Source organism: Vigna angularis, chromosome 5, assembly GCF_016808095.1.
Source record: "Vigna angularis cultivar LongXiaoDou No.4 chromosome 5, ASM1680809v1, whole genome shotgun sequence".
NCBI classification, from domain to species: Eukaryota; Viridiplantae; Streptophyta; class Magnoliopsida; order Fabales; family Fabaceae; genus Vigna; species Vigna angularis.
Window position 1 is genome coordinate 24,419,014 of NC_068974.1, and position 22,870 is coordinate 24,441,883.

General features: G+C 34.5%; 8 non-coding genes and 5 pseudogenes across 8 annotated transcripts; all 13 read right to left on the minus strand.

Moving 5' to 3' along the window:
* Positions 1–18,515: 18,515 nt before the first annotated feature.
* On the minus strand, positions 18,516–18,634 carry LOC128197273 (5S ribosomal RNA; annotated as a pseudogene).
* Positions 18,635–18,848: 214 nt separating this feature from the next.
* On the minus strand, positions 18,849–18,967 carry LOC128197278 (5S ribosomal RNA; annotated as a pseudogene).
* A 216-nt stretch (positions 18,968–19,183) lies between these two features.
* Positions 19,184–19,302, minus strand: LOC128197223 (5S ribosomal RNA). The gene has a single exon (XR_008249629.1). It is a non-coding gene; the product is annotated as a 5S ribosomal RNA (ribosomal RNA).
* A 215-nt stretch (positions 19,303–19,517) lies between these two features.
* Positions 19,518–19,635, minus strand: LOC128197251 (5S ribosomal RNA). The gene has a single exon (XR_008249657.1). It is a non-coding gene; the product is annotated as a 5S ribosomal RNA (ribosomal RNA).
* Positions 19,636–19,790: 155 nt separating this feature from the next.
* Positions 19,791–19,909, minus strand: LOC128197050 (5S ribosomal RNA). Its single transcript, XR_008249456.1, has one exon. It is a non-coding gene; the product is annotated as a 5S ribosomal RNA (ribosomal RNA).
* Positions 19,910–20,220: 311 nt separating this feature from the next.
* LOC128197054 (5S ribosomal RNA) lies at positions 20,221–20,339 on the minus strand. Its single transcript, XR_008249460.1, has one exon. It is a non-coding gene; the product is annotated as a 5S ribosomal RNA (ribosomal RNA).
* A 196-nt stretch (positions 20,340–20,535) lies between these two features.
* Positions 20,536–20,654, minus strand: LOC128197281 (5S ribosomal RNA; annotated as a pseudogene).
* A 214-nt stretch (positions 20,655–20,868) lies between these two features.
* Positions 20,869–20,987, minus strand: LOC128197279 (5S ribosomal RNA; annotated as a pseudogene).
* Positions 20,988–21,203: 216 nt separating this feature from the next.
* LOC128197224 (5S ribosomal RNA) lies at positions 21,204–21,322 on the minus strand. The gene has a single exon (XR_008249630.1). It is a non-coding gene; the product is annotated as a 5S ribosomal RNA (ribosomal RNA).
* Positions 21,323–21,537: 215 nt separating this feature from the next.
* On the minus strand, positions 21,538–21,655 carry LOC128197248 (5S ribosomal RNA). The gene has a single exon (XR_008249654.1). It is a non-coding gene; the product is annotated as a 5S ribosomal RNA (ribosomal RNA).
* A 155-nt stretch (positions 21,656–21,810) lies between these two features.
* On the minus strand, positions 21,811–21,929 carry LOC128197051 (5S ribosomal RNA). The gene has a single exon (XR_008249457.1). It is a non-coding gene; the product is annotated as a 5S ribosomal RNA (ribosomal RNA).
* A 311-nt stretch (positions 21,930–22,240) lies between these two features.
* On the minus strand, positions 22,241–22,359 carry LOC128197055 (5S ribosomal RNA). Its single transcript, XR_008249461.1, has one exon. It is a non-coding gene; the product is annotated as a 5S ribosomal RNA (ribosomal RNA).
* Positions 22,360–22,555: 196 nt separating this feature from the next.
* Positions 22,556–22,674, minus strand: LOC128197274 (5S ribosomal RNA; annotated as a pseudogene).
* Positions 22,675–22,870: the final 196 nt, after the last annotated feature.

Sequence of the window (22,870 nt, forward strand, 5' to 3'; positions counted from 1 at the left end):
CAACCATTCCGAATCAACTGCACCACAAACCAAACTAGAAAATGAATTCCTCGATTAATCTTCATCATCAATTATCTCCAAATACTACAACCACCTTCACCCAAGCATGATCTTCACCATTGATCCAACTAAAGATCGCGCTTCAGAATCATCAGCAAAAACCAGCTTCAACCTCTCTTCCTCAGAAGCCTTAGCTGCCATCCTCCTTTTAGTCGTCGTTCAACCTTCATCAACCATTGTCAATGGTTACTTCCAACACCAAGCTTCCCCTCAAGAAGATTCCCAAAAGCTACGGTCTCCCCTTCTTCAAACCCTTGAGTCATTGCTCTCCTCGACGACGTCTCATTCCAAATCCTCTTCGACAACTCCAAGGTCGACAAGCGAGACATCCTTGACGGCACCTTCATGCCTTCCATCTCCTTCACTAGCGGTTACCGTGTCTGCCCCTCCCAGGTCACCACTGAGCCCTCTCACACGCTCCTCAAGACCTTCATTTTCTGTCTCCTCACCAATCAAGACCCCTCTGCAACGAAAGTCAGCTTTGACAATAGTTGCACCACCACGAGCAAGCTGGGATAAAAGAGAAGAACAAGAGGAAGGGACAAGTACCCCTTTGGCAACAACTCGCCAATTGGGAGGAAAGGGATACAAAACCCACGTCACTAATACTCTGAACGTGCCACATGTTTAGAATCTGCAAAGTCAGCATGTCATGTGATTGACCTCTTAACGTTGTTTATTGAAATTGACGACAATAGTGTAATTGAATTAATTTTACACAAATAGAGACCTAATTAAGATAACGAATAATAGAAGGACCTATTTGAAATAACAAGAATCTAAAAAATGATTAAACCTTAATATTATTATAAAACTTATCCACCCGTGATCATCACTTGTGTGTACATGACAATTTATATATTTTTTATTTTCCAATGCAAATGCAAGATGTTATTATTAAATATTGAATAGAAAATTAAATTATTTATTCGTAATCTTTATATGTAAAAATATTTATTTTAGTTTCTTTTAGTTCTTATGAATTTAAAATATATAAACTAAAAAGCTACAAAAATAACATGTAGATGAACTAAAGAAAAGTAAAATAATAGTTTATAAATATTAAAATAAATAATTTTTTAATATAAAAATTTGAATGTAAAATTTGTTAAGATTGAAGAAATAAAACCTTGGTAAGATGAGAGTGAGGTTGGGTTTGTAAGAGGTGATGTGTTTGTTGTGTACGAAAATGTTTTATTATGAGGCAGTGATAAGCGAGTGATATGGTTGGTATGTTGGGTACACGTGAAACTGCAGGCCGCCGACCAAACCAACCTTGCTTGGCCCTCCAACTCATTAGTCCTCACTGCTACAATGTGTGCCAAAGAGCTCTAGTTTTTTCTTCACCCCTTTACTTCACTATACTTTTTCATGAAAAATAGCATAACGATTTATTAATACATTTTTATAATATTTTAAGATAGTATATATATATATATATATATATATATATATATATATATATATATAAACACATATATATAAAATAAAATAAATAATAAATCAGTAAAAAACATGTATATTGTGTTAAAATATTGTTAAAATATCTATATTAAAATTAACAATATTTCTTATCCAATATAATAATACTTATTAAAAATACAGTGAATATACTGTAATAATGTTTAAAGAAAATTTAAAACTGCTATTCAGTAAAAATAAAATTATACAACATATAAACTTTTAAATGAATAAGGTTTGACACATTAAATGTTTATTATATTTTTAGTATTTATAAATGAACTGAAAATAGTGTATAAAGTTTCATGTTAATTATTTGTTTTATAAAGTTGTGTACTTTCTTAATTTTATCTTTTATTAAATAAACAAGGTTTAGTTCAGTTCTCTCTAACGTTATATTAAAATAAAATTTTATCTTTCTTCGACTGTTCTCATTATTCTTTTTGGTTAAAGTTGATAAGTTTAAAATGTCAAGTCTTTCAATAAAAATAAAATATAAAACAATTAACATGCATGCAAAAATATAAAGTTAAGCTTTGTTAACAAAGAGAAACTTCATTAAACAAGTACAAGAAGCAGAAAAAGACACAAATAATATGGAAATTTATAAAGCAACCTTACCTACTTACTCCAATTACAACATTCAACCGAACAGAATCTTATAAAAATACCTTAGAGCAACCATATAACACTCTAAACTTAACATTTTGGAAAGATTCCTTACCTGATATACATAAATATAGAACATTTCTGAAAGATTCCTTACTTCATATGCATAAAAATAGAGCATTTTTGAATTCCTTGTGTCTAAACCCTTCCTTTGGCATGTGCTTTGGTAGCTATAGCCTTTCACTCTTGACGAAATGTATATGATCAACTCCTACTTCCCTTCCCCTCTAGAATTTATAAACATATCCAACTATTGCCAACTCATTATGTTGTTGTCCCAAACATTTGCACATGCTTCTCCAGCCATCTTTCAGATCCTACCATAACAATATAAAGCAGCATACATTTTCCTTATAAATTCTATTATTCCAACATGCCAAAGGACATATTTATACTAGTTATCGTGATACGTACATACCATGGTATTAGACCAACGTTGTTGAAATATGCAGAGAAGAGAGTAAATGAAAGAGTGTACTGAGAGAGGTTGAGAAAACTGAGGTGAATTCTCATTAAAAAATTGAATTAAAGAAATACAGAAGAAAATATATAAGCAACACAGTAAAACAAGTTAACTGTCATTTTGATAGTTATATTAGTTGGATTAACACAACACTCCCCCTTAATCCAAACTCTTTATAGATTTAACACTAAGTAAGCTTCTCAATATTTCAAATCTGTTCTGTTTCAAGGCTTTTGTAAAAACTTCAGCAACTTGATCTTCTGTGGAGCACTGTATTAGCTCCAATTTCCCTTGTTGATTAGATCTCTCAAGAAATGAAATTTAGTTTCTATGTGTTTGCTCCTGTCATGGAAAACTGGATTCTTGGACAAACTAATAGCAGATTTATTGTCTACTAAGAGTTGTACTGGTTTTCTACACTCAAGCTTCAATTCATCAAAGATTATTTCCAACCATACACATTGGCATGCTGTTTCTGCAGAGGCAATATATTCAGCTTCACATGAGGAGAGAGCAACCACGTTTTGCTTCTTAGAACACCAAGAAATTGGTGCTCCCATGTACTTGAACAAGTAACTGGATGTGCTCTTTCTGTCTACCTTGTCACCACACCAATCTATATCACACCATGCTTCCAAAACTCCATCTATGATGTCAGATTTCTTAGGGAAGAAAAGATCGAAGTCTACTGTCCCTTTTAAGTAGCGTAGAATGTGTTTGGCAACAACTAGATGTGATTGCCTTGGATCACTCATAAACATACTCACCAGCCCAACTCCATAACTAATGTCAGGTCTACTATTACAAACATACCTGAGTAATCCCACAATCTGCTTAAATAAAGTAGCATCACCTTTTTGTCATTTGCTTAGATAGTCAATTTCAAGTTTGCCATGACTGGAACTGAGGTGCTGTTGCAATTTTCCGTGCTAAATCTCTTCAACACCTCATTAATATATCTCTTTTGATGAATGAACATACCATTTGTTGTTGCCAAAATTCCAGCCCCAAAAAATAGCTCAAACTGCTGAGATCTTTCATCTCAAACTCTTCTTTCATTCTCTTCTTAAATTCTTCAATTGCTTCTACAGAATTTCCAGTCACTAGAAGATCATCTACATACAAACAAATCAATAGAATCCCTTGCTATTCAACAGGTTTCACATAGACACCAAATTCCATAGTGCACTTCTGGAATCCAAGCCTGATAAGCAAAGCGTTGATATGATTGTTCCATGCTCGAGGTCCTATCTAAGTCCATTTAAGGCTTTGTTTAGCCTATATACCTTATGCTCCTCATCTTTCTTCTCAAACCCAGGAGGTTGTCTCACATAAACCTCCTCTTCTAGTGGACCACTCAAAAACGTTGGTTTCACATCCATCTGGAAAATTTTCCAGCTCTTAAAACTGGCCACTACAACTACTAATCTCATTGTTTCAAGTCTTGCAACTAGTGCAAAGACATTTGTGAAGTCAACTCCAGGTTTCTGCAAAAAAACCTTTGCAACCAATCTAGCTTTAAGCTTTGCTATACCTCCATCTGGATTGTACTTGGTTTTAAACACCCATTTAACCTTAATAAGCTGTTTGTGTTGAGCCAGCTCTACCATCTTCCAGGTTCTATTCTTCTCAATTGCCTTTAGCTTCTCCATCATTGCTTCTTTCCACTTCTTTATATCAATAGTTTTCCTCCACGTAAGTATTTCTGCATCGGCCAAGAAAGTAAGGTGGACAAGGTCACCAGAATATGTTATATCACTATTTGTAAACACCTCATGGTCTGAGAGTCTAGTAGAAGGGAACCTTACTCTTTGAGGTCTTCTATAATTAGCTTCAACATCAGTAACAACCTGTTCAACATCATCAGGTTTCCTTTCTTCCAACTAGCTAGGCACACAATCTGGTTTCAAACCTGCCTCAACTTCCTCCCAATTAAATGTTGTAGCCTCATCCACTAACAAATTTTTGCTGATAACAACTTGCTTCTTTTCTGGATTATACAACCTGTAGGCACCTGTTGGATGGTAGCCAACTAGGATGAGAGTCTCACTCCTATCATCCAACTTTTTCCTTCTCGTTTTTGGGACATGCTTGTAGCAAATAGACCCAAAGATCCTCAAGTGATAAGCATCAGGTTTGTTTCCTGACCAAGCCTCTTCAGGAGTGCAATCTGGTAATGCTTTAGTCAGGCTTCTGTTCAACAAGTAGGCTGTAGTAGAAACAACTTCTTCCCACAAATAATGAGGCACTTCCTTCCTTTAATCATACACCTAGTCATATCCAAGAGCATCCTATTTCTTCTTTCGGCTAACCTATTATTCTAGGGTGTATATGGAGCAATCACTTCATGCATAATTCCTTTGTCATAAAAAAATTTGCCCATTTCATCAGAGTTAAACTAACCTCCACCATCAGTTCTAAAAGATCTGCAAACCAGATTGTCTCTCCACCAAAGAATAGAATTTCACAAAGTAAGAGTACACTTCTTTCTTTTCTTTTAACAGAAAAATCCAGATTTTTCTAGACCATTCATCTACAAAATTCACAAAATATTTGTTACCTTCAAGTGATGACACGTAAAAAGGGCCACACACATCTGAATGGACTATATCCAGTGGCTGTTTTGCTCTCTTGGGAGCAGATTTCTTAAACTTCTTCCTAGCTTGTTTTCCAACTGCGCAACCTTCACAGATTTTATTTGGTGCAAAAATTATAGGAACTCCCTTCACCAATTCTTTACTTTTTAATTGACTCAAGCTCTTAAAATTTAGGTGACCGAATTTGTAGTGCCATAACCATCCTTCTTCTTCCACATTCATGGTGAATAAGCATTGTACTGCAGCAACATTCAAGTTTACTTTAAATGTTCTATTTCTGGCAAGTGGAGCTTTGAGCATGGTATGTTGTTTCTTATCAAATACCTCTATATGATTCTGCTGCATTGACATGGTGTAGCCTTTTTCAAGGAGCTGTCCCAGACTCAACAAATTGCTCTTCATTGTTGGAACATACAACACATCATCCATGTATGCAATCTTGTCATTCTTGCATGTGATTAACACTCTGCCAATTCCTTTAGCTGTAATTGTGTTATTATCCGCAAATCTCACGCTGCTTCTTATACTTGGATCAAGGTTCACCAGCCACTCCCTTTTTCCCGTCATGTGACTTGAACACCCCATGTCCAAATACCAACTGCATGAGTCATTCTCTGTATGTCCTGTTGCATTTGATAGCAACACGTGGCTTGATTTTTAATCACACCTATCCAACACATGGTTTGGTTCTTGCTCGCACTTGTCTCATATCAACTTCCAGCATAAATCTTCTTCAAGATGCTCCATCGTGTTCATTAACAACACATGGTCAGATTCTGAATCACATGTGTCTTGTGCAAGATTCGCTGCTTCATCATTCTTGCCTTTCTTCGTAGCTTCATTGTGCCAGCACTCTGCAGAATAATGCCCATATTTGTTGCACATGTAGCATTGAATGTTCCTTTTATCAAAAAATTTTATGCCTCTCCCTCTTGACTGCCTTCCACCTCTCTTATTTATCCCTTTTTGGTCACTACCATTTTCTTCAGAAAATTGTTCAGAAAAATTTGCGTTTCTGCCTCCAGTTCGTCCACCTTTTAAATGACCTTCGCCCCTTTCAACTCCACGGCCTTTAAATTTTTTATAATTTTTGGCTTGTAAGGCTTGATTTGTGCCTTGATTCACTTCTTTTTCAACATTTTTCAATCAGTCTTTGCTCATGCGCTTCCAGAGAATTCTGCAACTCTTCCACCCTCATAGTTTCAAGGTCCTTACATTCTTCTATGGCCCCGACTATATGGTCATATTGAGGAGTTAATGTTCTGAGTATCTGCTCAACAATTTTCCTGTCTTTCACGATATTTTCACAGGCTCTCATTGCATTCACCACAACTTGGATTCTTTCAATGTACTCCACAATTGTTTCTTGCTCCCCCATGCACAGAAGTTCATACTGCCTTTGTAGAGATTGCAATCTGATCTTCTTTACTTTTCCAGAATTGCCATAGCCTTCTTGTAAAATATTCCAAACCTCCTTTGTCGTGGCAGCCTTGGACACCTTTTGGAAAATTGCAGCATATATACATTGTTGTAATAACATTTTGGCTTTGCAGTCCAGCCACTTATTCTCTTTATACACTTTCTTCATCTCCTCCGTATCACTCTTCAAAGGTTCTTTGAAACCTTTCTTCACAATCTCATCTACTTCTTGGAAGCCAAGAATTGCATCCATCTTGACACACCAATCATCGTACCCTTTGCCATAAAAAACTGGTAGGTTGTTGTGAATCATTCCAGCCATCACTTCCACGGGACTCTCTTCTTGATGTATTTCTTGAGTTCCACCACTTCTTCACAGGCTTCGTAACCTGGCGCTCTGGATACCACTCTTAGACCAACGTTGTTAATGAAATATGCAGAGAAGAGAGTAAATGAAAGAGTGTAATGAGAGAGATTGAGAAAACTAAGGTGAATTCTCATTAAAAAATTGAATTAAAGAAATACAGAAGAAAGTATATAAGTAGCAGAGAAAAATGAGCTAACTGTCATTTTGACAGTTATATTAGTTGAATTAACACAACACATGACAATAACACCATTGGATGTAAGAATGAAATCAATGAGGTCAATTGTTTAAGTTGTTACATAACATCTTCACTATCCTTCTTTAAGAATCTCTCTGTCAAGGTATGTTGTCAAAATTGAGTCAGTTAATAGTGTCCAGGGCTTAGACACATAGAATCGTAACAATGTTTTCATACCAATTGAGTTTTAGTTCTGGAGAGAATAACATGAAGCAGAATTTCAATTCAACTGCACAAAAACGACTTAACATCACTTTTCAAATTATATTTCTTCTCCTTGGTTTGTTTCTTCCAAAAACAAAATGCTACTTTTACAGGGAATTTATTTGCCTTTTGGAGGTAGTTTCTTTTTCTTTAGTGCAAGAACACTCACCTTATACTTTTAGAGAATGAAAATATCAATGAATTATGAACAAATTCCTATAAAATATTATAACACTACTTTCAATTTGGAGTTATAAGGTTAGTTTAATGGTAAAAGTTAGAAGAGTGTGAGAGATTGTAGGTTCAACTTCGTCCACTAACATTTGGAAGTTATAAGATTGGTTTTGAAGGGTTTGGAAGAGAGGGTGGGAGAAGTTGAGTGTTTAAACTTCCCCCACTAGCAAAATACTATTAACTAACATTTTTCGATTAAGAAAAAACATTATCTTAAGAAAGCCTTTATATACATATTAAGTCTTTCTATACCGATTATTGAAAGTCCACTTAGAAAAGATAATTTATATAATGACTTTTTATACTGGTTAAGATATCAATCCGTATAAAAAGTGTCACTTTTTGAACCGATTGAAGCCTGATGTCTTTTTTTTATATGTGATTCGTTTGTGCTCCCTGCAACATACAAAACATGTATCTAATTATCTAAAATAGGCTGAGTATCTAATATTTTCATTCAAAGTTGTATTAATATAATACAATATAATATTTACATGAAATACAATCCTAACCTAATATTTACATGAAATCCAATCTAATGTTACATACAATGTTTGTTCATCCTAACCTAATGACTATACATTTAGTATTTACATAAAAATTCATAAAATACCTAACACAATCTTTTATAAGCACTCAAAAGAAACAAAACTCATTACGTCATTGAAAATCTACACAATGAATAGTTTGAGTTAGAAATATTTTAGTGATAATTAAATACTTAAGATGTGAGTTAACAATGTTTGCGGGAATGATTCATACATGTGCTTCATCACATAATATTCACACTCATACCTCCTTGGTTGATGTGGGCACTACAAGTTAAATTCATAAAAGAGATATGTTGACCCTACATCCTCAGATAACTCTCAACCACCCTATAAAAGTTAATGTACATTGAAATTATGTCTCATATTGAAATTAGTAAAATTAAGTTATATAACACAACAAATAAATTAATATAAACTTACGCTTGTAGTGTACTTTTAATTGCCAAAACTTTTCGTTTCTTGTGTAATGAACAAAAGAAAACCATAAGACACTTACGAGGATGTATTACTAGCAAACTTCCAATGATCCCTACAAATTCAAATAATATTATACAAAATTAAGATTTACAAATATATAATTCAATCTATGAAAGACATATTTATGATTGTAATTAAATTTCTAAGTACATTTCTTTTTTTCCATTTTGAAATATCTCTAATAGGTACTTTTGTACATTTTCACCTTTATTTCCAACACTTTGAATGACAACAAGGTCACTAAATTCATATATGTGATCATTCTTCTTCTCAATGTATCTATGATGTAAATACCTTAAACATTTAAAATAAATAATGTTAGAATAACATATTGAATATATTCAAACATGATAAAAGTAATAAAAGTTTACTTACAACAACCAAAATTGTATTACTAATATACATAACATATTAGTGCCAGAGAAAACTTCAAAAACATCATTTTGATAAATAAAAAACAGAGGCTAAAGGTCTTGTTTGTGACTTCGAGAGACATTTCTAACTATATAGGTTGCAAGGAGATAGACCATGCCATTGCACCAAGTTGTTCTAACATTGTTGGTTATGACGACTATTCATTAACATCTTCCTCCCCTGTACTCTAACTCGCTATACATTTTTAAAGAATTAAATAACATTAGTATACACCAATAAAACAAAGAAAATTAGTAAATAAAACAACTAAGAACAATTACCTCTTGAGAGTAGTAACATCTCGAATGTCTATATATCAAAACAGATGGGTAATTTCTTATCAGCGTTGTGGGTGATTGTTAAGTCTTTCAACCTAGTCCCACACCTACCCTTTTTTTAGGTAGATGTTTGAATCTCATCCCCACCTTATGAAGGTGGGAGGTCACTAGATGATATATCACTAGATATATTCAAAAGATGAACTGTTAGTAAGAATTAATATGTTAGTAAGAATTAATAGATAAAATAAACAAAATTTGAAATACATCTAATATTTGAATTTATACATTGCCAATTTCCCACAATCCTTGTGGTGGTCATCAGGTATTGAATTGACATCATTTACTTCATTATCAATATTCAAGGTTGGTATATTTTATGAGAAAGATGGAGTTTCATTAATATCAAGTATTAATTCATCACTCTCATTCGTACAATGCATGTTTCTACCTTGGAGCACCATTGGCCATCATGAAGGGACGGGGGAGACCATGAAGGTTTGTCATTGTTAATTACCCATTAGTCAAACATTAGTGGATTATTTCTCTTTACAATATCTTTATGAGCATTTAAGTAAGGGATGATTTCTTCAGTGTTATTCAATATATATAAATTTGCTTGGAGAACTTCTTCTGTACTTAGAGTCATAACTTTTTCACTTTGAGTACCCTTACCAACATCTTTTCCATGGGAACGAGACTTAGGTACCCCTATAGCTTCAACATTTGATAAGTAGTCTGTATAACTCTCAATAACTTCCTTAACTATATATCTTTCAATAATTGATGCTTTAGGACGATATTAGTTCTTTACACAACCTTTTAATATCTTCATGTATCGTTCAATAAGGTACATCCATCATAAGAATACTAGACCACAAATTTTAACTTCTCTGACTAAATGAATAATCAGGTGAGCATAATATCAAAAAATGATGGAGGAAAGTACATCGCCTACTGACACAATATGACCACAACCTCATTTTCTAGCTAATCCAACTTTTCAATGTTGATTACTTCATAACATATTGCATTAAAAATAAAGAACAATCTTGTTAAGTTATATATAACTCTTTTTGGTAATATGCCTCAAATAGGAACTAGTAGAAGTTGTTGCATCAATACATGACAATCATGAGATTTTTAATTCACGTAATTTTAGATCTTTCATGGATACAAGTCTTTTAAAATTTAAAGAATAACCTAGTGGAACTTTCACACCATATGGTTTTAATATGCTTTAGGTTGTTATAGTAATATTATATATATATATATATATAATATTATAAATTCACACTTATATGTAGTGATAAATAAATAATTGTAGTCGGAGTTGTTGTAGTGTCTAAATATTATTGTTAAATAATAATAACAATAGAATATATATTTTTAAAATAAATATGTTAGTTGTGAGTTTCTTCTATATATAATTGTAGTTTTTATATTATTTTATTATATAATTACAATAATTGTTATAAAAGTTAGCATGTATGTGATGATAATTTAGTTAGAAGATTTTGAATAATTTAATTAGAAAAATGATATTATTAGATATTGTTAGATATTCTTGGTTAGAATATTTTTATATACTAGATATATTTACAAATTAAAAGTTATTTTGAGATATGGTTACAAATTAAAATATATATCTTAAGATATTATTAGATGTAATTAGATATTATTTGTTATATATTCTAAAAGATATTCTTGGATATTTTTATATAATATATATATATTTACAAATTAAAAGATATTTTGAGATATGGTTACAAATTAAAAGATATCTTAAGATATTATTATATGTAATTAGATATTATTGCTAGATAATAATAATAATAATAATAATAATAATAATAATAATAATAATAATAATAATAATAATAATAATAATAATAATAATATGTTATTGATAGACTTATCAAAATCAATTAGAATAAAGATATTAGGATATAATATATTATTTATGAACATATAAGAATCAATTAAAACAAAGATAATTTTATTTGATTATATTATGAAAATAATGAGTGTTTATAAAGATTCAAAAAATAAACCGAATAGAGATAGGTATGCCTCCTATTTATATTATGTTAGAATATAAACCCTAGTCATGAAGAAAATGAGACAAAAAATCCTATAATAGTCGTGAGAGGATTTGAGAGGAAAACATTATTTTCTTCCCAGGGAGAAGCTTAAGAGCTAAACTCTTAGAAGGGCTAAGAAGATCTAGAACTCTTTGTTGGATTAGAGGTAAGGGGAGCTGACCTTGCTTGTTTTGGTTGGTTGTGATTGTGTGAATGATGGGAACGAGTATATGTTTGTCTTCTCATGAGTGAGTTGTGATAAATGGTTGCATGGATCTATGATGATTTTTATTGTTATTTTACCTATGTTTTGGTTGGTTATTATTGCTCACTATTATATGATATGTATGGCTTTGTGATGTTGTTGTGTAAGCATAAACCTTGTTATTTCCTTATTACTTTTGTCGGGGGGGTTAGAGCTCTTTGTATTGTGATACAAGGGGGATGTTGGGCCTCGAGTAGAGATAAAGATTTGAGTGTCACCCTTCCTCTTGCTAGGGGATAGAAAGCGTTGGATGTCTTGCACAAGGGCTTCGACTTGTGCTGAGTATAATACCCACGTGTGCGTATTATCATAGCTATTACTCGTTAGTCCTTGAGGAATTGGTGAGATAGGTCAGGAATTGCGATGGAGGACGACTCAAATTGCCCTAGTTTGCGAAATAGGTTGGTACGACAAAGTTCAAGGAAACGACAAGGGTTTGCATATGGTTTGGTTATTACTGTGATGTAATATGATATGATGACATGCGTTGGATTATGATTATTGTTTTATACTTTATTGTATGTTTTATGATGATTGTTTTGGTTGCTCACCCTTGTATGTTGTGGCTGTGGTTTCCACCTATGATGATCGTACTTGTACATGAATATGTTTTTACAGTTATAACTAAAGCAAATTTGAGTGACGAGATATGTAGGAGAACTATGGGGTTTTATTTTAAGTACTATTGGTTTTTGTAATGAGATTCTATGAACGCTTTATGGTTACCTTTGATATATGAAGTTTTATAAATTCAGTTATAATAAATAGAATTTTTAATTAATCTATTTTCCGCAATGGTATCAGAGTTAAGTTTTCAAATATTTTTGTAAACTCGTGGCATTTCAAAATTAGGGTGTTACATGTGACATGATGAACTCAAGTATGTCATCTTACCCTGTTATGGTGGAACTAATTATTCTTTCATACCCATTTCAAGTAAGTCCAAACAAGCATCGAGACCATCTTTCGTCTTATCTTGAATGTTGAGGAGTGTTTCAATAATACTATCAAATACATTTTTCTCTACATGAATAATATCTATACAATGTGCTACATCAAATACCCTCCAGTGTGGGAGATCAAAGAAAATTGACATTTTCTTCCATATGTTGCTTGAAGTGCCATTTTTTTTTCTTGCATTTTTTCAATCATAACCCCAATGTCTTTCAAACACTCATATACTTGTGATATACTTAAAGTCATTGTAGCTAATTCATTTTCTTGACACCCATTAATTGTTTTCTTTAATTTACGATATGAATGTTTTGTACTAAGAAATATTTGATGTTTAAGGTATATTGTTTTTCTTCCATGTTGTATTTGTTAGTGACATGTGTCTTCTTCACATATACAATATGCTTTTTGACCCTTAGTGTTGTAGCGACATAAATTACCATATGCTGGAAAGTTGTTGATTGTACAAAATAACATGACATGCAATCAAATAATACTATCAAATACATTTTTCTCTACATGCATATTATCTAGACATTGTGCCACATCAAATACCCTCCAGTGTGGGAGATAAAAGAAAATTGACATTTTCTTCCATATGTTGCTTGAAGTTCCATTTTTTTTCTTGCATTTTTTCAAGCATAACCCCAATGTCCTTCACACACTCATATACTTGTGATATACTTAAAGTCATTGTAGCTAATTCATTTTCTTGACACCCATTAATTGTTTTCTTTAATTTACGATATGAATGTTTTGTACTAAGAAATATTTGATGTTTAAGGTATATTGTTTTTCTTCCATGTTGTATTTGTTAGTGACATGTGTCTTCTTCACATATACAGTATGCTTTTTGACCCTTAGTGTTGTAGCGACATAAATTACCATATGCTGGAAAGTTGTTGATTGTACAAAATAACATGACATGCAATCAAATAATACTATCAAATACATTTTTCTCTACATGCATATTATCTAGACATTGTGCCACATCAAATACCCTCCAGTGTGGGAGATAAAAGAAAATTGAGATTTTCTTCCATATGTTGCTTGAAGTTCCATTTTTTTTCTTGCATTTTTTCAAGCATAACCCCAATGTCCTTCACACACTCATATACTTGTGATATACTTAAAGTCATTGTAGCTAATTCATTTTCTTGACACCCATTAATTGTTTTCTTTAATTTACGATATGAATGGTTTGTACTAAGAAGTCTTCGATGTCCAAGGTATATTGTTTTTCTTCGATGTTGTATTTGTTAGTGACATGTGCCTTCTTCATATATACGGTATGCTTTGTGACCCTTAGTGTTGTAGCGACATAAATTACCATATGCTGGAAAATTGTTGATTGTACAAAATAACATGAGATGCAAATTGAAGGAATCACCAATGTACCTATCAAACATATCAACACCTTATTCCTATAACATCTTCAAATCTTCAACTAATGAGGTTAAATAAACGTCAATGTCACTTCTTGGTTATCTTAGACTCAAGATCATAAAGGATAATATCATATATTTTCGTTTCATGCACAACCATGGAGGTAAATTGTAAATCACTAGATAGTCCAAACCTAATGTTCTTTGAATCATTAGAGAAATTTTGGAACATGGATTCAATTTTCTTCCATTGCAAGCCATCTTCCATATGCCTCAAATATTAATTTTTTATATGTCAATCTACATGTCATCTCATGAGTTTTGAATAATTTGCATTACTGAATAATATTTATTTTTTGTATGTCCATCTCCATGTCATCTCATGAGTTTTTCATAATTTGCATTACTGAATAAACATTTAAATTGTGAAACCCAAAGAAGATACCCAAACTGTGAATATTGATTTAATTTGACAAACTCCTTCATGTTCAAGACATAATCGTTTAAGCATTCATGAACTTTTTGATACTCCATACCCATTAGACGTAATATCTTCTTTGCATCATAATTGCATGTTGGCAATTTGCTACCTTCAGAAAGCATGTCACTCAATAACTCGAACAATTATGTTAAGCTTTTATCAGTCAATCCATTGAACAATTTTAATATTGCTGACAATCGAGTATATGTAGTGCATTTTTTTAGAAATGCACAATGTAATGTTTGGAGTTTGTATAACCTAGAGGGGTGGTTTTTTTGTTAACAATAGTTTCTTTTTAAAAAAATCTTCCTTTTTTATAAAACTTCTTCATAGAATATCAAATAAGTAATAAAAGAGTATAAGAGAGAAAAGTTTTGCACAAGTGATTTTTATACTGGTTCAGATCAAAAGATTTTATGTCCAATTATTAATCTTTCTAAAAGAAAGATTAACTAATAACTAAAATAAACCAACAACTTACAATAATGAAATAAAGTATAGGTTTATAATACACCTCTCTTATAAGACAAGGGGTGAACAACACTTCGTTTTGACCCACAAAAGGATGAACCAATTTGACTTTGCTTAGTAGATATGCTTTACCACTTAGACACACAAAGACAAGCACTTCCTTCTACAAGCACTAAGTTCACAAGCTCATTTAAACACAAAAAGATTTCAGACAATTCTCTTTTTTTCTTAAACAGCTTAAGATACTTAAAAGAGCTCAAAAACAAAAAATTTATAGACAAGGTTAAAAGTTAAGTTAAAAGATCAAAGGTCTTCTCCCAAATGCCACGGATAATCGATTATGCGAAGTGATAATTGATTATTTGCAAACCATTTGAAGAGCATTTTTTTGAAATCATAGGAAAACACTAGGATGGGTGAATAATGTTTTTGAAAACCTTTCACAAAGGAATTTCTACTTTATATGAAAAATATAATTTGTATGTGATGTTTAGACGCTAGTTTTTATGAAGTGTGTGAACGGAAAACATTTAAAAGACGAAAGCTACAAAACATTGATTTTATACTAGTTCACTCAACCTGAGTTACATTCAGTTTTCCCTTAAGAACTCTTAAGGGGTTCCACTAATATTTTAAAAAGATTCCATGAGTTTTACCTCTCCAGATTTACAACAAGTATTTTCACCACTTCTGGTTCACCTAGTCAACACGACTAGTTCGAGTTTAACCACTCTTAATTTACAAGTATTCAAACCACTTCTAGTGTCAACTCTAGACAACACGTCTAGACTGTTTGACTCAACTGAGCTAAACATTAAGTGTTTTAATTCTCTTCAGAATTTACAACATAAATAGTTTAGTGAACAAAAGTACAGATTGATAACTCTCAAAGAAAGGATATAAACAATACAAAGAATTTTGTGATTTGCTAAGGTTTTTCACTTCTAGAAACATATCCAACTTCACACGATATATGACCATATTAGGCTTGTTTTAACATTCACCAGTTCACCATCATATTCGTTTTTTTCTTCTCTTCAAGTTTTCATGTGTATATATCTTTTTTTTTAAGATGACTGTGAAATAGAGAAGTTGACTTCAAGAGAGCATGTAGCCTTTAGGTGGAAAGTCAAAATTTAGTCCACTTTGTAGAGGTTCAGAGCTTTATCGTAACCTTTAGCAAAATTGAGCTTGTACTATGTGACAAAGCAAAAGGCTTCAAGAGAAACATTTCCAGAATGTTCTTCATCTCTCACAACATCTTTTCTTGGATGTTGTGATTCTGATCATATCTTTCTGCTTTAGTTATCTACACAAATATCAAGAATAAGGTATATAAACATCAAAACACTTTATCGTACATGCATTAAATATTTTGAATGTTGATAAGGGTTAGCCTATATTGCATGTTCAAAACTTTTTTTTATTTGTCATGTCATTAATAACTGCATCGTTTGGTAAAACATACATATATTTGATTATTAAATGGTTTAAAACATTAGATGCTTTATCAAAGACTATTTGAGTGTAACGTTTAGCGTTCATACATTAGACGATGTATAAGATAAGACGTTTTGCTTGAGTTAACACTGTATTGAATAAAACTTTCTTGTTCATAAAATGCTAGCTTGTTACTCATATCATATATTAAAAAGAGAGACACTTTCTTTTCTTAGACATTGTTCATAAAATTAGTTCATCCGACAATTTTGTCTATTAAATGTTATTCATAAGCTTGTTTTCGTATAAAACAGATGTTACAAAATATTTTTCTCTTAGACAGTCTATTCTTTAGACAATGTTGTCTTAACACTCTTCTCCTTTTTTATGTTTAAAAAATACATATGCTAAACGAAATAGTCTTGAAAAGATTTTCAAAACATATGTATCAGAGTATAAATATGTTTTGTAGAATTATCGGAGTCAATTATAATTTTGCAAGAATAGCAAATTTTTTATTATTATTTTCAAAGTGTTTGTATGTCAAGATTTATATCAGAGCACAATTTATATTAGAGCGAAAATATATCAGAGTGAATGTATAATTTATAAAAGAAAATAAATATAACATCATATTTTCTTTTCCTAGAGTATATAGTTTAATATTATAAGAGAAAATGTTATTTGTAGTGTAAAAGCATCAAACGATTATCATATTATTCAAGAACAATAACATATTACGTTCATAAGTCAAATCATTTATGCACAACATATGTATTAGAGCAAAACATAACTCTTTTATGGAAAACATGTATATTTGATCATGAACAAAGATTTATGTGTATTAGAGCGTGGATAAACATTTATGTGTATCGGAGCATAAGTGAACATAAACATAAAGTTCAAACATATATCTGAGCAAAAAGTATTCATATATGTATCAGAACACAAATATCATATCTAAGTCATATATTAGAATAAACCAATGATACTAAACATGGATAGTTTTATATTTCAACATTTTCAACATACAAGCAATTTCAATGTAATAACCTATTATTATATTTCTCCCCCTGAATGTAATATCTATCTGGTTTAGAATTTTCTCCTCTTGTTTAACAAATATTGAAAAGGGAGAGGAGAGAAAGCCTCATGGGACGAATGAAGAAAGATAGGTGGTAGAGGCGGTGGATAGAGGAAATAGGGATTGGAGAAAAGGAAGGCTTAGATGAGAGGGTTGTTAAAGACAAAATTGTCTATTTGACCAAACACTCTTATGTTTTGAAGTTTAATCAAATAACATTGAAACAGATTAACATCAGAAAATAACCTAGGATGAAAACACAAGACCTAGAGCCAAAATCCCAAAACACACAAACTAGAACCTGAACCCTAAACATAGAAAAACATCTAGGAAAACACGTACGTCTTAGGAATAGTAAAACATCTAGGAAAACATTTAGGAAAAGAAAAACATTTAGGTTAAAACACCTAAATGAATGACTAGATCGCACTTGCCAATCTTTGCACGATCAATGTATATATGGCTTCGGCAGCGTGTATAAGTTTGAAGACTTCGAGACACGCGTGCGAGTGACCTTAGGTGGATGGTTTGGATCCGAAAAAGCCGTGATAACAGTTAGTTGGAGTCATATAGGCGGTACTTTGGGACTTGGTTGCAACTAACAAGGACGAAAAAAAACGTCAAAAAGAAAAAAAAACGTCAAAAAAGAGGTGCAACACCCATCCTAGTAAACTGTGGAGTTTTGATGGGATCCGGTGCATTAGTGCTGGTATGATCGCACCTGCCAATCTTTGCATGATCAATGTATATATGGCTTCGGCAGCGTGTATAAGTTTCAAGACTTCGAGACACGCGTGCGAGTGACCTGAGGTGGATGGTTTGGATCCGAAAAAGTCGTGATAACAGTTAGTTGGATTCGTGTAGGCGGTACTTTGGGACTTGGTTGCCACTAACAAGGACGAAAAAAAACGTCAGAAAAGAGGTGAACCAAGAGGACTTCCCAGGAGGTCAACCATTCTAGTACTACTCTCGCCCAAGCATACTTAACCGCGGAGTTCTGATGGGATCCGGTGCATTAGTGCTGGTATGATCGCACCTGCCAATCTTTGCACGATCAATGTATATATGGCTTCGACAGCATGTATAAGTTTCAAGACTTCGAGACACGCGTGCGAGTGACCTGAGGTGGATGGTTTGGATTCGAAAAAGCAGTGATAACAGTTAGTTGGAGTCGTGTAGGCGGTACTTTGGGACTTGGTTGCAACTAACAAGGACAAAAAAAACGTAAAAAAGAAAAAAAAACGTCAGAAAAAAGGTGCAACACGAGGACATCTCAAGAGGTCACCCATCCTAATACTACTCTCGCCCAAGCACGCTTAACTGCAGAGTCCTGATGGGATACAATGCAATAGTGCTGGTATGATCACACCTGCAAATCTTTGCACGATCAATGTATATATGGCTTTGGCAGCGTGTATAAGTTTCAAGACTTCGAGACACGCGTGCGAGTGACCTGAGGTGGATGGTTTAGATCCGAAAAAGTCGTGATAATAGTTAGTTGGATTCGTGTAGGCGGTACTTTGAGACTTGGTTGCAACTAACAAGGACGAAAACAAATGTAAAAAAGAAAAAAAAAACGTCAGAAAAGAGGTGCAACAAGAGGACTTCCCAGGAGTTCAACCATTCTAGTACTACTCTAGCCCAAGCACCCTTAACTGCGGAGTTCTGATGGGATCCGGTGCATTAGTGCTGGTATGATCGCACCTGCCAATCTTTGCACGATCAATGTATATATGGCTTCGGCAGCGTGTATAAGTTTCAAGACTTCGAGACATGCGTGCGAGTGACCTGAGGTGGATGGTTTGGATTCGAAAAAGCCGTGATAATAGTTAGTTGGAGTCGTGTAGGCGGTACTTTGGGACTTGGTTGCAACTAACAGGGACAAAAAAAACGTAAAAAAGAAAAAAAAAACTTCAAAAAAGAGGTGCAAACAAGGAATTCCCAAGAGGTCACCCATCCTAGTACTACTCTCGCCCAAGCATGCTTCACTACGGAGTTCTGATGAGATCCGGTGCATTAGTGCTGGTCTTATCGCACCTGCCAATCTTTGCAAGATCAATGTATATATGGTTTCGGCAACGTTTATAAGTTTCAAGACTTCGAGACACGCGTGCGAGTGACCTGAGGTGGATCGTTTGGATCCGAAAAAGCCGTGATAACAGTTAGTTGGAGTCGTGTAGGCGGTACACATCAAGAGGTGCAACACGAGGACTTCCCAGGAGGTCACCCATCCTAGTACTACTCTCGCCCAAGCACGCTTATCTGCGGAGTTCTGATGGGATCCGATGCATTAGTACTGGTATGATCGCACTTGCCAATCTTTGCACGATCAATGTATGTATGGCTTCGACAGCGTGTATAAGTTTCAAGACTTCGAGACACGCGTGCGAGTGACCTGACGTGGATGGTTTGGATCCGAAAAAGTCGTGATACAAGTTAGTTGGAGTAGTGTAGGCGGTACTTTGGGACTTGGTTGCAACTAACAAGGACGAAAAAAAACGTAAAAAAGAAAAAAAAAACGTGACTGGGTTGCAACTAACTAGGACGAAAAAAACGTAAAAAAGAAAAAAAAACGTCAAAAAAGAAAAAAAAACGTCAAAAAAGAAAAAAAAAACGTCAAAAAAGAGGTGCAACACGAGGACTTCCTAGGAGGTCACCCATCCTAGTACTACTCTCGCCCAAACATGCTTCACTGCGGAGTTCTGATGGGATCCGGTGCATTAGTGCTGGTATGATCGCACCTGCCAATCTTTGCATGATCAATGTATATATGGCTTCGGCAGCGTGTATAAGTTTCAAGACTTCGAGAAACGCGTGCGAGTGACCTGAGGTGGATGGTTTGGATCCGAAAAAGTCGTGATAACAGTTAGTTGGATTCGTGTAGGCGGTACTTTGGGACTTGGTTGCCACTAACAAGGACGAAAAAAAACGTCAGAAAAGAGGTGAACCAAGAGGACTTCCCAGGAGGTCAACCATTCTAGTACTACTCTCGCCCAAGCATACTTAACCGCGAAGTTCTGATGGGATCCGGTGCATTAGTGCTGGTATGATCGCACCTGCCAATCTTTGCACGATCAATGTATATATGGCTTCGACAACGTGTATAAGTTTCAAGACTTCGAGACACGCGTGCGAGTGACCTGAGGTGGATGGTTTGGATTCGAAAAAGCAGTGATAACAGTTAGTTGGAGTCGTGTAGGCGGTACTTTGGGACTTGGTTGCAACTAACAAGGACAAAAAAAACGTAAAAAAGAAAAAAAAACGTCAGAAAAAAGGTGCAACACGAGGACATCTCAAGAGGTCACCCATCCTAATACTACTCTCGCCCAAGCACGCTTAACTGCAGAGTCCTGATGGGATACAATGCAATAGTGCTGGTATGATCACACCTGCAAATCTTTGCACGATCAATGTATATATGGCTTCGACAGCGTGTATAAGTTTCAAGACTTCGAGACACGCGTGCGAGTGACCTGAGGTGGATGGTTTAGATCCGAAAAAGTCGTGATAATAGTTAGTTGGATTCGTGTAGGCGATACTTTGAGACTTGGTTGCAACTAACAAGGACGAAAACAAATGTAAAAAAGAAAAAAAAAACGTCAGAAAAGAGGTGCAACAAGAGGACTTCCCAGGAGTTCAACCATTCTAGTACTACTCTAGCCCAAGCACCCTTAACTGCGGAGTTCTGATGGGATCCGGTGCATTAGTGCTGGTATGATCGCACCTGCCAATCTTTGCACGATCAATGTATATATGGCTTCGGCAGCGTGTATAAGTTTCAAGACTTCGAGACATGCGTGCGAGTGACCTGAGGTTGATGGTTTGGATTCGAAAAAGCCGTGATAATAGTTAGTTGGAGTCGTGTAGGCGGTACTTTGGGACTTGGTTGCAACTAACAGGGACAAAAAAAACGTAAAAAAGAAAAAAAAAACTTCAAAAAAGAGGTGCAAACAAGGAATTCCCAAGAGGTCACCCATCCTAGTACTACTCTCGCCCAAGCATGCTTCACTGCGGAGTTCTGATGAGATCCGGTGCATTAGTGCTGGTCTTATCGCACCTGCCAATCTTTGCAAGATCAATGTATATATGGTTTCGGCAACGTTTATAAGTTTCAAGACTTCGAGACACGCGTGCGAGTGACCTGAGGTGGATCGTTTGGATCCGAAAAAGCCGTGATAACAGTTAGTTGGAGTCGTGTAGGCGGTACACATCAAGAGGTGCAACACGAGGACTTCCCAGGAGGTCACCCATCCTAGTACTACTCTCGCCCAAGCACGCTTATCTGCGGAGTTCTGATGGGATCCGATGCATTAGTACTGGTATGATCGCACTTGCCAATCTTTGCACGATCAATGTATGTATGGCTTCGACAGCGTGTATAAGTTTCAAGACTTCGAGACACGCGTGCGAGTGACCTGACGTGGATGGTTTGGATCCGAAAAAGTCGTGATACAAGTTAGTTGGAGTAGTGTAGGCGGTACTTTGGGACTTGGTTGCAACTAACAAGGACGAAAAAAAACGTAAAAAAGAAAAAAAAAACGTGACTGGGTTGCAACTAACTAGGACGAAAAAAACGTAAAAAAGAAAAAAAAACGTCAAAAAAGAAAAAAAAACGTCAAAAAAGAAAAAAAAAACGTCAAAAAAGAGGTGCAACACGAGGACTTCCTAGGAGGTCACCCATCCTAGTACTACTCTCGCCCAAACATGCTTCACTGCGGAGTTCTGATGGGATCCGGTGCATTAGTGCTGGTATGATCGCACCTGCCAATCTTTGCATGATCAATGTATATATGGCTTCGGCAGCGTGTATAAGTTTCAAGACTTCGAGAAACGCGTGCGAGTGACCTGAGGTGGATGGTTTGGATCCGAAAAAGTCGTGATAACAGTTAGTTGGATTCGTGTAGGCGGTACTTTGGGACTTGGTTGCCACTAACAAGGACGAAAAAAAACGTCAGAAAAGAGGTGAACCAAGAGGACTTCCCAGGAGGTCAACCATTCTAGTACTACTCTCGCCCAAGCATACTTAACCGCGGAGTTCTGATGGGATCCGGTGCATTAGTGCTGGTATGATCGCACCTGCCAATCTTTGCACGATCAATGTATATATGGCTTCGACAGCGTGTATAAGTTTCAAGACTTCGAGACACGCGTGCGAGTGACCTGAGGTGGATGGTTTGGATTCGAAAAAGCAGTGATAACAGTTAGTTGGAGTCGTGTAGGCGGTACTTTGGGACTTGGTTGCAACTAACAAGGACAAAAAAAACGTAAAAAAGA